General features: G+C 38.1%; 1 protein-coding gene across 11 annotated transcripts in view; it reads left to right on the top strand.

The window, feature by feature from the left end:
* Positions 1-16,263, top strand: part of EYA4 (EYA transcriptional coactivator and phosphatase 4) — a 261,461-nt gene that overhangs the window by 174,341 nt on the left and 70,857 nt on the right. The gene's annotated exons all lie outside the window — the stretch shown is intronic.

Consider the following 16,263-nt stretch of genomic DNA (forward strand, 5'->3'; position numbering starts at 1 on the left):
AGCCTCGACGTGGTCATCGCATATTTTTCTAAAAGGTAGTTTTGACCACACCGCACTGTTGCTACCAGCTCTCCACTTGCTCTTCCCTGCCAGCAGACTACAACTCACGTCCTCATCACGGAGGTGAAGGAGTTCTGTGTGCTCTTCATCACCTGCTCCCTAATCTCTAGGATGCAGAAATATTTTACTACTCGCAGGTATCGCAACACACTAGGCCATTTCCTTTCTCCGGGCCTTTGAATAAACCTGTTTTCCCATCTTCTGAACTCCCTCACCAACACCAACCCGTGTCCCCCTGATACCAGGGGAATCACTCAGAACTCAGTCTTGAAGCCTTCTTTTATCTCTGCACACAGATGCACGTGCAGTTACAAAACCCCAGCAAAGTTAATCACTTCTCATCTCTGCTGCCAATGTCCACAGCGCTGCCCTTGTTCTGTGCTGTTGTTCCAGCTGCCTTGCTAGACTGTGACCACAGTCACAGAGTGTGGGGACCATGCTTTTTTTTCTTTTGAGTCTACTAACAGGTAGAATGGTAGTTACTTAGCAGGTGTTCAGTAAATAGGTTGGGTGTTCAGTAAATATGTTGGGTGCTCAGTAAATATGTTGGATACTCGAGAAATATTAATAACTCAAATTGCGATGTTCAGTACATATGAATAAATGAATGTTTGACTTAGATGTCTGATCATCAAGTTGTAATTTTCCAACCAAAATATGCTTAATGCCTTTCACTTGTTTTCAATCCTGTCATCGCCAACTTAGTCAAAATCCATTTAACTTCCTGCCTGAATTGTTGCATCGGCGTCCAAACCTGCCTGTGTCAATAACTTCTCCCTCTTTTCTAAGCCATATTAATGCAGATTAGCCAGACTAAGCCCCTACAATGACTGCTTTAATTACAGTACCCCGCCCTGGTCAGATTGCACTGCTTGGCTTTTAAAAGCTCTAGCTATGCTAGTAATCAAACTTTTTTCTCTTCTCCAACACACATTCTCCATTTTAGCTGGCCTGTTCTTCCCACTTCCCCATGCCAAGGTGTGTTCATTCCAGCTGTGTTCCAGGGCTCAAGTTTATCCTCTCACCAGAATACCCTCTCTTCTCGCCTCCATGTATCTGAATTCTGCGAATAATTTATGTCTTGTTAAAGTTACACCTGTGTGGCTGAGCCACATCTCCCATGGACACCTTTGGTGTTTCTGATCTATAGCACTCATAATCTAACTGCATTGTAGCCAGTCTTATAAATAGGTGAAATAACCCACTGCAACATTTCAAAGTGAATGATGGTTATAACATAAGGGGATGTATATTCTTCTCCTACCCCACTCTAGAAAGTAAGCTCCACAAAAGCACAGACTTGTTTTTTTTCATAAAGGAAAACTGAGGGCACCTGGGCATCCAAATAGTTGTCAAATAATAAATAAAGGTACAAAATTGTCTACTATATGGTGGGGATAATAAACAATAGTCCTTTCTTCAGAAGAACAACCTGGAAGGAAATATGAACAAATTTGAGTGATCGCTGAATTTTAAAGAATGTGATACAGCTTCCGAAAAGTAGCGATTTCTGTACCTGACAGTGTCACTTAGTCAATCATGTGTTTTCTGGAATTCTTGTACATTACTATAAGATGAAAGATCAAGATCATTCTAGGTCTAGATAGATAGAGCATAAAAAATGATATGAGAATATTCTAGCTCAGAGTAAATTGATGCAGTTTCTTGGATTCAGAGTAGAATGACGATACTTATATTTTTCCTAAATTATGCAATTGTTAAAAGAAGAAAATCATAACGCACTCTTTTAAAGCTCTTAACCCAGAATCTTAAGTGTAGTACATATTTGTTAAATATTTGAACTTAAGCCACTAGAGAACTTTTTTTTCCCCCGAGGGGTAGTGGGGAGGGAAGGGAATTTAAGAAGGGAAGTCACGTGGTTATAGTTTTATTTGAGAAAAATAATTCTGATGATTGTCTGGAGGACGATTTGGAGAGAAGATAGAAACACCAGGAAACTATTTGTTCCTTCGTCAAGGTATGGTCAGAGCCCCTCCTACTTGATATACACTTAAGAATGAGTGAACTGCTAAGATTCTGTGTGATATGTAGAGCCTGTAGCAAAGATTAGGTGAAGAATTATGAAGACCTAATTTAAGTACTAAATAGATTCCTAATTTGGAATCTATTTAGGCAGAAGCACTGAGAATATTTGATGAACCTGCTAAAGACTGAAGGCTTGAGGATATCGCCTAGGATTCTGATTTGAGTGACCAATTTAATAGTATAGTTAGAGATAAGAGCATGAATAGGTGTGAAAGCGATGATGATGAGTTTAGCTGTGGGCAGAGAATGTTAAAAGAGTCTGTGAGAGATCCTGGTGGAGATGACAAGTACAGCATTGTAGATAAGATCCAGTACTTAGAAGAGATTTGAGGGTTGAGGAGGGAGGGATTTTGAATTGATTAACAAACAATAGTTGTTAAAGACATAAATATGTGTGGAAATTCCCCAGAAGGGTGTTTCCCTGAGTGACATGAGATGAGGGCTGAGGCTGCAAGATTACGGGCATCAAAAGGTTAAGAGGACAAGAATGACCCACGAAGAAGTCTGAAAATTGATGGCCAGATGTGACGTCAAGAAACCAGGAAAGAGTAGTTGTATCAGTTAAGATGGTTTCAAGTGCAGGTAATAGAGAAGCTGACTCATGGAGCTTTAAACAATAAGGTAATTTATTGGTTCACATAACTGGAATTCCGGAGGTAGAAAGGCCTCTGAGTGGTTGATCCAGGAGCTCAATAACTTCATGGAGAAATCACTTTCCTTTGTCTCCTTTTGCTCTGCCCTCCACAGTTTTGGATGTGCCCTAAGGCTATTTCTCCACTGGGGATAAAATGACTGGGGGTAGAAATCAACACTCCACGCTCCCTCATTCACATCCAGCTGAAGATTCAGTTTGGATCTGGAAGCTCTCTGAGAAGTATGAAGAGGAACTTACCCACAAGTCTCCAGCAAAGTATTCCTTGGGTCTCTTTGGCACAAATATGGTTGCCTTAGGATTCCTGAAACAATCATTAACTGGAAAGATGAATTAGGCTGCCATCTCCTGGAAATGAGGGTAGACTTAGCTTTTTCTAAGACGCTGAGCTTTTTTGGTGGGAAATAAATACCTAAACAAAAATTAAGATTCTTTTAGGTAAAAGGGAATGAATTAAAAATGGCAAACCCATAGCCAGGCAACAGGACCACTACAAAATTATTAGATAAGCCTAAGAGGAAGAAATTTTGAGGAGAAGTCATTAACAATACGAAATGCCAAAGAGGGGCCAAACTAAGAGTTAAAGAAAAAGCCCATTATATTAGGAATTGGGAGGAGGTGAATCTAGGTAGACTCTGGAAACTGATTGAAGTGGAAAGAAGATTGCTGTGAGGTGAGAAAGAAAATACGAAGCATTGACTCTAATTTGAAAATTCTGGGTTTTGAAAGGAAGAACAATGTTTATATAGCAACTAGAGGGGGGAAATAGAAAGAGGAGTGCTTTTTTGCAACCACCTATTCCTGTGTCAAAGTCTAGTCCATGGCTGCTGATTAGGTTCTGTTGAAGCTCTTCCAGTGACCAGTTGTATGAACTTAGTCAACTTGTCAAGCCCTCTTGAGTTTCCAATCACTTTAAAGGCAGAAGAACAAAGCTGTGGGGTTTTTTTTGGTTTTTTTTGTTTTTGTTTTTAATCTCACAGAGTTGTTAAATTTCATAAATATTTTAAAGAAGAAAATAATATTATTTTTAATTTTAGGTGTCTGTGTATATGTGTGTTTAGGAGAGATTTTAAATGTTATACTCTACTGAGGCTTCAAAAAATATTTGGGGACTGAAAATAGAACAGTTTTACTTTCAACCTCATTGCTTGGTGCTATGGTCTAAATATTTGTATCTCCTCAAAATTCATATGTTGAAATCCTAACCCCTCAAAATGATAGTATCAGGAAATAATCTTTGAGAGGTGCTTAGATCATGAGGGTGGAGCCCTCATGGATGGGATTAGTGCCCTTATAAAAGAGGCTCCAGAGAGTTCCTTTGCCACTTCCACCATGTGAGGACACAGTGGGAAAGCAGAAAACATGAATCAGGAACAGGGCCCTCACCGGGGAACTCAACCCTGCTGCACCTTGATCTTGGGCTTCCTAGCATCCAGACTGTGAGCAATACATTTCTGTAGTTTATAAGCTACCCAGCCTGTGGTATTTTGTTATAGCAGCCTGAACATACTAACATACTTGATCTTAAGCTAAAATTTGGATTTTGCAAAGAATATAAGAAAATGTTTAATTTCAGGTAAAACTATGTTTTTACTAAAAATATAGAAAACGTAGTACCTGATTACATGCTAGGCACTCATTAAACAATTATTAATTTACTCTATTCTTCAAATTTAAAGACGAAAAAATACTAGAGATTCTGTCAATCACATTGTACAATTCTTTATATTTGAACTGTATTTTTTTAATCAGAGAGTTGATTTTAAGAAACAATAAAACTATGCCACAGAAAACTAGTGATATTGAGGTGTGTGATCAAGCCTAGGTAACTAGACTAACTAGGTTAGTCAGTTGAAATTACTGGAAAATCTATTCATACATTGAACACTTATATGCCAGGCACAGTCCTAGGCACTATAGATACAGCCATGAATAAAAACTCCCCTCCTGTCATGAGCATACATTCTAGAGGGAGAGACAATTAACTAATAAGTTAATATATACTATGTCAGGGGAGATAATTGCCTTGAAGAAGAATAAAGCAGTATAAATGGTACAATTATAACATAAATTGGATAGTGGGTAATTATTGGGTGAGGTTGTTGCTGTTTTATAAGGAGGGCAGAGAAAGGCTCTCTGAATAGGGGGGGGTCTGAGCAGAGGAACAGGACAAGGAGGATGGCTGAGGGAATGGTGCTCCAGGGAAAGGAAACGTCAAGTGCCAAGAGCCTGTTCTAGGAGCCTGTTGGGTATGTTTGAAGATGGGCAGGTCAGGGTTGGGGAGGTGGTGTGCCATGGGCTGGAGGAGCTCCATGGGTGAGGGAATCACTTGGGAGCCAAGGTCAGGGAAATGGTGCATCGGTGTATCACATAAGGAAGTGACCTGAGAGGCCAGGTGAGCAACTGGGGAATTTCTCTAGGAGCGATGGGAAAGCGTTAGAAGGTTTTGAGCAGAAGATGAACTTGGTTTGAGTTGGTTATTGCAAAGCTCCACTCTAACTACCATGGGGAGAAAAGGCTGTCCTAGGGCAAGCATGAAATTGAGAGATAAAAACAAATGCAGCTTTCTTTTTTCCTTTTAAATACAGAATAAAAATGAAGCCATCCACCTAGGAGGTTTGCCCAAGTAATAGCACAGATAGATCTACTCTAAGGAATAGATAGTATTGGTTTGTAATTAGTAGCGCAGTAACTATTCATAGAGAAATAATCCAGCAGACACTAGTCAACCTCACTTATGTATTTGGTGAACCTTGCTCTGTAGCAGTTAGAATAAGAAGCACACCCTCCCCCTTTAGCCCCAACAAACTACAACAGATTATTGAGTTTAGGGTCCTAAAGAGTAATGCCATTATGCCATTTTATTGTAAAGAAAAAATTACATTGTAGTTATTTTTGTCAAGCTTTTAGGAACTGTTCAGTGCTTTAAATTCAGAACAGTGTGTGTTCCCCTTAAATGTTCATGGTTGGAACACATCTAACTCTATGCAATATTTAAACACCTTTTTGGCAGTGAAACTCATGGGACAGTGATCTCAAAGCTTCTCTCATCCTACATTTTATAGGCTACACATCAACTGATTTCAGAATTTAGGAGCAACCATCTGTATTTTCTAGGCAGAATTTACAGAATAATTTTGCTTTGGAAAATGAGAAAAGTAAAGATTGCATGTGAGCCTAACAAAATACCATTCAATTTGCCTGATAATTTTTGCCAAGATTTTTGTCTTGAGGGCCGACCATAGAGCATTATTCCACACCCCCAGCTTTTGCAAACCACCCATCTTTTCCTAAGGGACCTTAACAGATGAAGCATTGAATTCTCTGCAGTCAGTGTTACCTCCCACCTGGGAAAAAGACAGCCCTGTAATTGAATCCCAGCATATGCATTGTCATCCCTCCTGCCTGTCCCTCTGGTGCTACAGCAAATTAAAAGATCTCTAAGCTCAGCCTGCCTTCCAGCTGCCAGCCCCTGGTAGACATGAGGGAGCCAGAAGGGACCAGGTGGAGCAGTTTTGAGTTGCATTAAACACACAGCACAAGGAGGTTGGCCGTAACTTCCCAATGAATATTTATACCAGCCCCATTTCTCATCTTGCTCTTTGGCATGGATCGGAGTGCTGAGCTCCTGCTGATTTCAAGGGCCCTGCATTGTGTTTGGACCTGCTCCGTGAAGTATTACGTCAGATGAGCAGTGGGCCCCAAGTTCCTATCACTAAGATGGCTGTTTGACTTTTTTTTTTTAGTGGAGACTATCATGTTATGGGGTCATAAGGGTGGGGCAGTGGGGGAGTTCCCTGATGTCTCCTGGCATTGCTGGCTGTTCTGTGAATTACACACAGGAAGCAACCATTGCTTCCTGTGGAGTGGAACTTTAATTGCTTGTATTAAGAGCGGCACAACACTCTGATTGGTATATTGGTATATTACTGCATTTTCTTCATTGTTTTCTTAGAGGTTTTTTTTGTTTGTTTGGTAAAAGGTCAGGCACTTATCACAGGGCTCCCTCCTCACATTTCACATTCTGATCCCCCGTGGCAGGTGCTAACTTCCTTGCCTTCAAAGTGAATGGGTTGAGTAACCTCATAAAGATACAGAATGTCTTGGCATAGAAAGGGAGAGAGTACAGAATGCCTGTCTGTGGAGGACTCACAGTGTTATTTCGAGAGCCGTGTAAACCTGAGAAGATATTAGGAAAACCATCTACACACACACCCATTAACTTTTCCTAAGTAGTAGATCATAGACTTAGATTCCTGTTCCTCCTTCCCCATCCATATTGTTATCTAATAAAGCACATGCCATATGTGTATTTTAGGATCAGATTTCTAAAGAGAAATCATTTTTTCATTGTTTCATTGTGTGACACAATAAACTTTAGATCAGTGATAAAAAATGAACTTATTTACAAAACAGAAACAGACAGAAAACAAACTTAAGGGTACCAAAGGGGAAAGGTGGTGGGGAGGATAAATTAGGAATTTGGGAGTAGCATATATACACTACTATATATAAAATAGATAGTTTATATATTTTATGTATAAAATAGATAAACAGTAAGGATCCACTACTGTAGAGCATAGGAAACTACACTCAATATTTTGTAATAACCTGAAAAAGAATATATATATATATCTGAATCACGTCACTGTACACACATATATAGGTGTATATATACATATATATGTATATCTCAATCACTTCGCTGTACGCCTGAAACTAATACCACATTGTAAATCAACTATACTTCAATAAAAATTTTCAAAATTAAAATGTTCGAAATCCATCTCAAAAAAATAAAATTACCTTCTTAGATAACTAAATATAAATAATTAGAAAGAGGACTGTGATCATGAGAATCCAGCATAAGTTCTCTAAGCAAAAGCCATGCCAGAATAGCCTGACAGCAATACCAGAAAAGAGGAACAAAGGCCTGCATTATACTTAGCACATATGGCATTCAACAACGTGTGTCTCAAAGGCTCTTGATATTTTTATGAGGAAAATACAGAAAAATAGAGACTGAAAGATAGTACTGCTATTAGCTCAATAACTATCTCCCAGTGATATAGATCTAAAGATATAACTCTAGTGCCTTCTTCAAGACCTGTCCTTGACATTGGCCTGTTCAACATGTTTATTGTGATTTGGCAATGAGCGCATGCTAGGAAAGTTTATGGGTGTCATGGCACAGGGAAAGAATACTTGGAACAGCAGAATCAGAATCTGACAGGACAAGATAAAACAGTGGACTCAATCCAACAAGATAGCATTTAAGAGGAACATATGAAAAGCTGTTCACTTAGGTTCCAAATGCCAACGGCATGTGTTGTGGCTGAGAGAAAACAGGGCTGTAAAGCATTACATGGGACAAATCATAGGGGTTTGGTTGGCTGGGTTTCAGTGTATGTTCATACTGTAAAGTGTCTGATAGCAAAGCTAGTGTACTCTTCAGACTATACTGATGGGTCCAGAGTGATCCTTTTAATATTCCTGCCATGTTTTGCACCTTTAAGGCTCTGAGTTGGGACATTCCTCTTTGAGGTTTGAAGGGAAGTTATGGGAAAGAAAGTTTAGACTTACCCCATGTCAATGGGTTAAATTTCTTCCAGGACCAAAGTTGCATGGAAACCATGTATGGAAGACTTTCTGAGTAATAAGTGAGTGGAAAATGAAATGGGCTTCCTCTTAAGAAAACAATTTTCTTGATACTACAGGTTTTCAAACAGACAAATCAGACATTTATTGACAGCATTGTAGAAGTGACTTTGGTAATAGCTAACATTCATAAAGATACACTGTGTGCCAAATTCTGTGTAATTTGCGTGCGTGATCTTATTTCATTCACTCAGTAACCCTCCAGTGGGTATCATTAACTCCATTTTTGAGCCTAAAGTCCATTGACTGGTAAGTGATAGAGATGGAGTTTAAAACCCAGGTTTCAGCCTATAGTACAGGCCCTTAACATAGTACTCCCAGCCTTGCGCATAAAATGGTATTTTTGCATTCGAGGACATTGAATGTCCCTCAAGACTCCGAAATTCCATCATTTTCATAGGGAGCTATCTTTATTGTGTACATTATGCTAATGCTTTGCTCTTTTCAATTCAACATTCTAGCATTGAAAAACCCTCATTCAATCATCCAGTAAAATGTTTGATCCTTACTGGTAGAGTTTTTTCCTTAGAAAAAGAGTCTATATATTTCTTGGTATAATTAATGGTATTAGATGTTTTTATTGTGGCCGTATGGCTTTATTCTTCTGCTTACTGGAGGGAAATAATTTCCTGCTTCATTAACCATGGTTTGTAACTGATCTAACAGAAACTTGAGTCCTGTACTATTCAAATAACGGTTGGAGAATTCATTGGGCTTTTTTTCCTTTGTTTTCAAAGTAAAGGGGGGGGGCTTTGAAAACCTAAATTTAGAGAAGTGCTTTAGAGATACACTTTTTAAAAATTTACTCACATTTTTTGGGTGGGGAGACCATGTTTTATCTAAATAATCTGTTAAGAGTCGTAGTGAAGAAAGGGCCAGAGCTGTAGGACTCGTCTAGATCTGTAAGGAAGCCCTGGAAAGGAAGGACTGTAAAAGTGTCCAGAGAACAGTGTGTCCATGGCTTTATTTGCTGTTACTCCAGGGCCTGAGGTCACTCTGGCAGACGGGTCACTTGCACTGCAAGCATTCAGGCTGGCCTCAGGGACAGGCATGAGGTCACTGACAAATTGCAAGAATAGCTCCCATTATTCATGGCCCACTTCCCTGATCCTTGTTGATAGGGGTTTTCTTCCTCCAACATTTCCTTTTCTCTGCAGCAGAGCCCAGTTCTGATGATGTCTGCTGAAATGGGCTAGTGAGGGCCTCCTTCTGGGACTGTCTGGCCACCTGATCAGTGACATAGACACCGTGCAGCAGAGAGCATCCACATCTCCCAGCCTAACTGAGCCAGGGGAGAAACTGGCTCAGGACTGCAGCTGGGACAAGGGTTTCTTGGCTCCTAATCTGAAATGTGCTGGTTTAAGGTGGACGGATGTGCTTTTTCCAGAGAGTGGGAATTGGCACCCAGTAGTGACATGCCTATGACTTTCATCCAATCTAAGTTGACCAAATGGCTTTATTATATTTTTTCTCGCACAGTGGTTTTCTGTATCCATGCAGGGCGTCTTCCTCCCCACCCTCTTGCACGCTCATGGGTGCGCACACACACACACACACCCCTCACTCATTTGGGAGTTCTAACATTGCACATGCAGATATGAAACCTTCCATACACAGTGACATCACAGTGCTAATCCCCGTCTCCCTCCACCCATCCCTTTGCTCTCCTACTAGCCTCCAAGCTCTCAGAAGATACTTTCTGGATTCCTAGAAATGTCCCTGAACTTCCTGGATGCTCAAGCAGTGTTTGTTGAACCAGAGTACTCTTGACTCCGAGTTATTCAATCACTTCATCAGCATTTTTCCTATTCCTATTTTATTATTCATCCTTAGCACTCACTAAGTACCCCACACAATTCTAAGTGTAGAGGAAAAAAGCAATGAATAGAAAATAATCCCTACCCTAATGCAACCTGTACTCTCATTATTTAAGTAAAAGCTGATTTTGTTATTCCAATTTTTCAGCTAAGGAGGATGAAAAGGCTTATATTACATAAAAAAGGAAGTTATGAGTAAAGCAAATACCTGAACTCTTGCCCTTAAATGCATTCTGACGGTCCAAATGAAAATTGGCTAGTTAGGCAGACTCTGAGAGCTTGGGACACAGAGCCCTGCATACACACTGTCCACTTTATGCAAAGAGAAAAGCTGGCATGGGAGTGAATGCCTTTGAAAGTCTAGGATGTTTTTGCATTTCTTGGGTCATGAAGAATTGGTGGAATCTCAGCCTGTAAATAAACAGTCTATGACTCATTACCAGGCTCTGTGCAGAAGGAATCATGGTTTCTGAGTTACAGGAGACTAAATGCACAAGTATAAAGCATGCTCTTCCTTGGGTTTGAAGAGGATATTTAAGTCTGCTAGAAATAAATTCCACCTGTGCTGCAGAAGAATGCAGACAAGAAGCAAGAAAACAGCTGCATGTGACCTGCAAGTCTTCTTTTCTTTTTTTTTTAAAGAGTTTTTGTGTTTATGGATGTTTGTTTTTTATATTGTCCAGAAAGATGCTAGTATTCACATGGCCTTATGACATGGGTTGAAAGTGACATCTTGGAAGATAAAAAGGGGCACCTTTATACATATATATACATTCTTTTAAAAATTCTTTTCCAGTGTGGTTTATCACAGGATATTGAATATAATTCTCTGTGCTATTTAGAAAGGGGTCTCCTTTAAATATGGTAATGTAGATTTGTCAGAGTAGAAGCTTATATTGAGTTGAGTATTTTTTGAAAACCATTCAAAATGTTTTATTGCAAGAATATGCATTCCTAATTGTGGTTTCACAGTGTGAAAAAACTAAAGCCACTTTTAAAAATGGGAAACATATAATGTGACAGAAAGAACCTGGGCTCCGGCATCAAATAGACTTGAGTTCAAGTCTTGGTGCTGCTACTTTCAACCTATGAGGTCTTGGGCATGCTGTATATCCTCTCTGAGTCTCAATTTCTTTATCTATAAAATATGGAAAATAATATGCACATCAGTGTGTTAATGTAAAGATTAACAGAGAGGATATATTTGAAGTACCAAGCGTAGGCTGTGTCTTACAATATGTACTCAGTAAAAACTGGTAGCTGTTAAACATTTTCTGCTGTTGAACTCTAAGGTAAACTTTATATTTTATATGTTACATATTGTATGAACTAGACTTAAAAAGAATCTGAAGTTTAACATACAAAAGGAAGTACAGGAATATCCTTACTGTATAGTTTATAGCAATAATGTATGGTTTACAGCAATAATGCATGCCTATTCTCTACAGGCTCTATTAATTGTAAGAAATATCAACCCATTAAAATAAATTCAAGCAAAGGAGACTTACTGTACAGAGCCAGATAATTGCATTTTGGCTTCCTGGAAACTGGAATGTAAGATACAAAGGCTATCTTTCTTTTGTTTTCCGGGAGTGACATATTCCTGCTCCTCTCTGTAGTGTGGGCTCCGTCCTTTCATTCCTGACTGATTTTCCTTCTTCACGTTGCATGTGGCTCAGATTGGCTGTGAGCCCCTACACTACCTTGCAGTTTCAGTAATACTACCAACTAGATGCTTCCCCTAGAACCCCTTCTTTGAATTCATCAAAACCCAGCTAACAATTTCTGAGAAAATTTTCTAGACTCTTTAAGTTCACAGTATTAATAGTAACAACACTCCCTGCCCCACTCCTTGGAAAACGCGCCTCTATAATCTCCCATCGACCCACCTTGGGTTTAGTAATCCTGTGGCGCAGGCACCCTGCGCGCCAACAACCACTGCTAACGTCAATCCTCCAACTGATTTTTTTCATGACTCCCCAGATCAACAACCCTCGATGCCTCCTCATTGCCTATGGGTCAAGAATAAACTCCCTGGCGGTCCAGTGGTTAAGACTGCGCTTTCACTGCAGGGGGCGCTGGTTTGATCCCTGGTCGGGGAACTAAGATCCCACATGCCGCATGGCACGGTCAAAAAAACCCAGAAAAACAAAAAAAGAGGGATAAACTCCTCAAGTTTGACAGCACATTCCCCTGGCACCCTAAAATGAACTTAGTGTGATGAAACCTCTCTGGCCAAAGGTTTCTGTCTTGCTTTGGCCTCTGCTCCTGAATGCTCCCCTCTGAGGGCCCCATCCACCTCCTAACTCTTACGGAGCCTCTTACCTTCTACGCAGCATTTATCCCAACCACTTATCGAATTCTATACAACTCCTTCAGGCATAACCCAGTAGTGGACACGTGGTAAAGCTGGAAAAACCTATTCATATGTCTCCCAAGCCCCGCACGCCTCTGGTCAGAGGGAGGGAACGCAGCTCTCAATGACCTTCTCCAGGATGTGGCCCCAGGCTCTGTCTGGATACTTAATGTACTGTAGTTTTCTATGCACAGGATCTGCTTTCTCATTTAGATCATAAATTTCTTTGAGGGTAGGACCATGGTTTCTCCATTTAGCAAGCCTAACACCTGTGACAGTACTTTGCATGTAATAAGCAATTCTTCATTTATTAGTTCAGTTAAACTAAAAATATTTCTGTTGGGTGGGTTCGGTAGGAGAAGATAAAATCATGAGCATTCGTTGTTTACCGTAATTAAGCCTGTTATCAGGAGTGTGCTACCGATAATACTTTTGGGGGTTCCTACTATTCTCCTCTTCTCTGTGTCTTTTTTATCCGATTGCTATAAAGATCTCTCTTTATCTTATTTTAAGAATTTGACTGTAATGTGCTGTATGTATGAATGTATGTACGAATGTATGTATGAATGTAATGTGCTGTAATGTGTAAGGTTTGGTTTTCTTTTTCTTTTTCTCATTTATTATGTTTCAGGGCTTTATGGGTTGCTGTTTATTATCAAATTTGGCCATTATTTATTCTGAAATTATTCTGTCTCTTTCCCTTTCTTGCTTTCTAATAATATTCCACAGGTTACTTTTACTTTATTCAATATTTTCCCCAATATTTTGTCTGTTTGCTTCAGTTTGAATAACTTCTACTGGCCCAGTTTCAGATTTACTGAATTTTTTTTTTTTTTTTTGCAGTGCCTTGAAGTCCATCCAAAGACTATTTTTTTATTTAATATATTATAATATTCATTCTAGAACTTTCATTTGGCTCTATTTTGCAGTTTTCATTTTTTTCTATATGCGATATTTAGATGTAATACATACACGTTATATTCATAATTACACATACATATAAAATATATATGGCACATATGTATATATGCCATATATGTATATATCTATATACGTGGCATATTTATATGTTTATACCTTGTGTACATATCTTTTCCTATAAATTATTTCACATATACACCATAGTTTTTTAAATCCTTTTCTGCTAATTCCAAATCCTGAGTCATCTACAGGTCTGCTTCTATTTACTGTGTTTTCTCTCTACTATGGGTCCTATATTCCTGCTTCTTGTTATGACTCAAGATGTCATTCTGAACATTATGTAAAAAATAATTTATAGTATTCTGAAAATCATGTATTTATAGTTTTCTGAAGATTGTGTACAGAAACTCAGTAGAGACTGAAGCATGGTATTTGTTTTGTTTTATTTCCCAAAGTGTCTAAGTCGTTTGTTCTGGCTGGCTGTGAAAACAAGGGTCTGAGCATTCAGATTCCTTTTGGAGTTGAGTTGAGCTGGAGCGGGACTGTTCATAACCCAACTTCCAACCTCCTGAACAGCCACTGTTTTGGTAGTTCATGTTTGAACTAGAAAGGCATTGACTGATGTTTCAGATATTTTTGATTCATGTTTTTATTTATTATTGGCAAGGCCCTTGTACCTGTAACTTTGGTAAATTCACCCATTAGTTCTCATAGGGTTTTTCTTAATGGATTTCTCAGAATATTTTACATAAACAATTATGTTACCTGTGAATTAACAGGGTTTTTTTTATACAGCAGGTCCTTATTAGTTAACTATTTTATTGAATTAACAATTTTTCTTTCTAAGCTTTACCCCTTTTACTTATTCATTTTTGTTTTCTCCCACTGACTAAGAGTGCCAATAAAATGTCGTATTGAAGTGGGAAAAAGAGATACTCTTGCCTTAGTTCTGATCTTTCTTTAATGAGAAATCATTCAATATTTCATCATGACATAAGATGTAGATTTTTCAAGAATGGTCTTTATCATATGGGAGGCAAATGCTTCTTTTCCTAGTTTTCTGAGAGTTGTATCATTAATGGATAATGAATATTGTCAAATGCATTTTACACCCATTGAAAGTATATTCTGTTAATATATTGGATTACATTTATTGATTTTTAGTGTGTTTCCTAGTTTTCTGAGAGTTGTATCATGAATGGATAATGAATATTGTCAAATGCATTTTACACCCATTGAAAGTATATTCTGTTAATATATTGAATTACATTTATTGATTTTTAAGTGTTAACTCAACTTGAATTCTTGGAATAAAACACACCTGGTCATCATATATTACCCTTTTCATTGCTGGATTTTATTTGATAATAGTTTTTGAAATATTGTTTCATCTATGTTCATGAGAAATATAAATCCATAATTTTTTTTTTCTTGGAATTGCCTTTGGCAGACTTTGGATCAGGGTAATTCTGGTCTCTTACAGTGGAGTGAAAAGTGTTACCTCCTATTTTTTTCTAAAAGAATTTATGAAAGATGGCTGTTATTTTTCCTTAAATGTTTGCTAGCATTCACTAATGTGACCATATGGCCATGGAGTTTTTTTAAATGTTTAATTATGAATTCAATTTCTTTAATTGGTATAGGACAGTTTTTAAAAATTGTTATAAGTTTTTATAGTTTGTGTCTTTCAAGAAAGTCTGATTTTATCTAAATTATTGAATTATTTGGCATAATATTGTTCATAATATTCTCTTATCATCCTTTTTAATATCTTCAGTATCTCTAATGATCATCTTCTGGATTTGTAAATTGTCTCTGTTGTTCATAGATTTTCTATTTCAGTGATTTCTGCTTTTTATTGTTTCCTGTCTTTTACTTACTTTGGATTCAGTTGCCTTTCTGTCACTGGTTTCTTAAGGTAGAAACTTAGATCACAGATTCTAAACCCTTCTTTTCTTATGTAACCATTTAAAGATATAAATTTCTCACTAACCACTGCTTTATTTGCATATGACCAATTTTGATTTGGTTTTTCCTAAGATTTTATTTTTCAGGGTAGTTTAACACTTACAGCAAAGTTGAACAGTAGGTACAGAGATTTTCCATCTACCCCCTGCCCTGCACATGCGTAACCTCCCCTATTATCAGCATCACTCACCGGAATGCTGCATTTGTTACCAAGGATGAACCTACACTGAAAGTACATAGTTTACCTTAGTGTTAATTCTTGGTGCTGTACATTCTGTGAGTTTGCATGATGTATAATGACATACATCTTTCATTACAATATCATACAGAGTATTTTCACTGTCCTAAAAATTCTCTGTGCTCTGCCTATTCATTCCCACCCCAATCCCACCCCTGGCAACTATTCTTTGTGCTGTTGTTGTCACATATACTTTTATCCTATATCATAAATTACACAGTTCACTGTCTTTCATGAATTAAGAGAAAAATAAGATAATCTTTTGTATTTACCTACAAATTTACCTTTCTGTCACTCTTCATTCCTTCCTGTAGATCTGAGTTTTTGTATGGTTATTACAAATAACAAACAAATGAGGAAGCTTAGCTATCATGGAAGCTTTACTTATTTATTAACTTTTAATGGACCGTCACGTTCACCTGATTAACCAAAAAGTCTTAGCTGTGGGTTTCAATTCCTATTATTGTGAGATCACCTGCATGCTCAGTAGAGTGATATACAGAGTTTATTAAGAAAGCATTGCTGAAATTTCAACTTTTTCTCTGTT

The sequence above is a fragment of the Globicephala melas genome, chromosome 14 (assembly GCF_963455315.2).
Source record: "Globicephala melas chromosome 14, mGloMel1.2, whole genome shotgun sequence".
NCBI lineage: Eukaryota > Metazoa > Chordata > Mammalia > Artiodactyla > Delphinidae > Globicephala > Globicephala melas.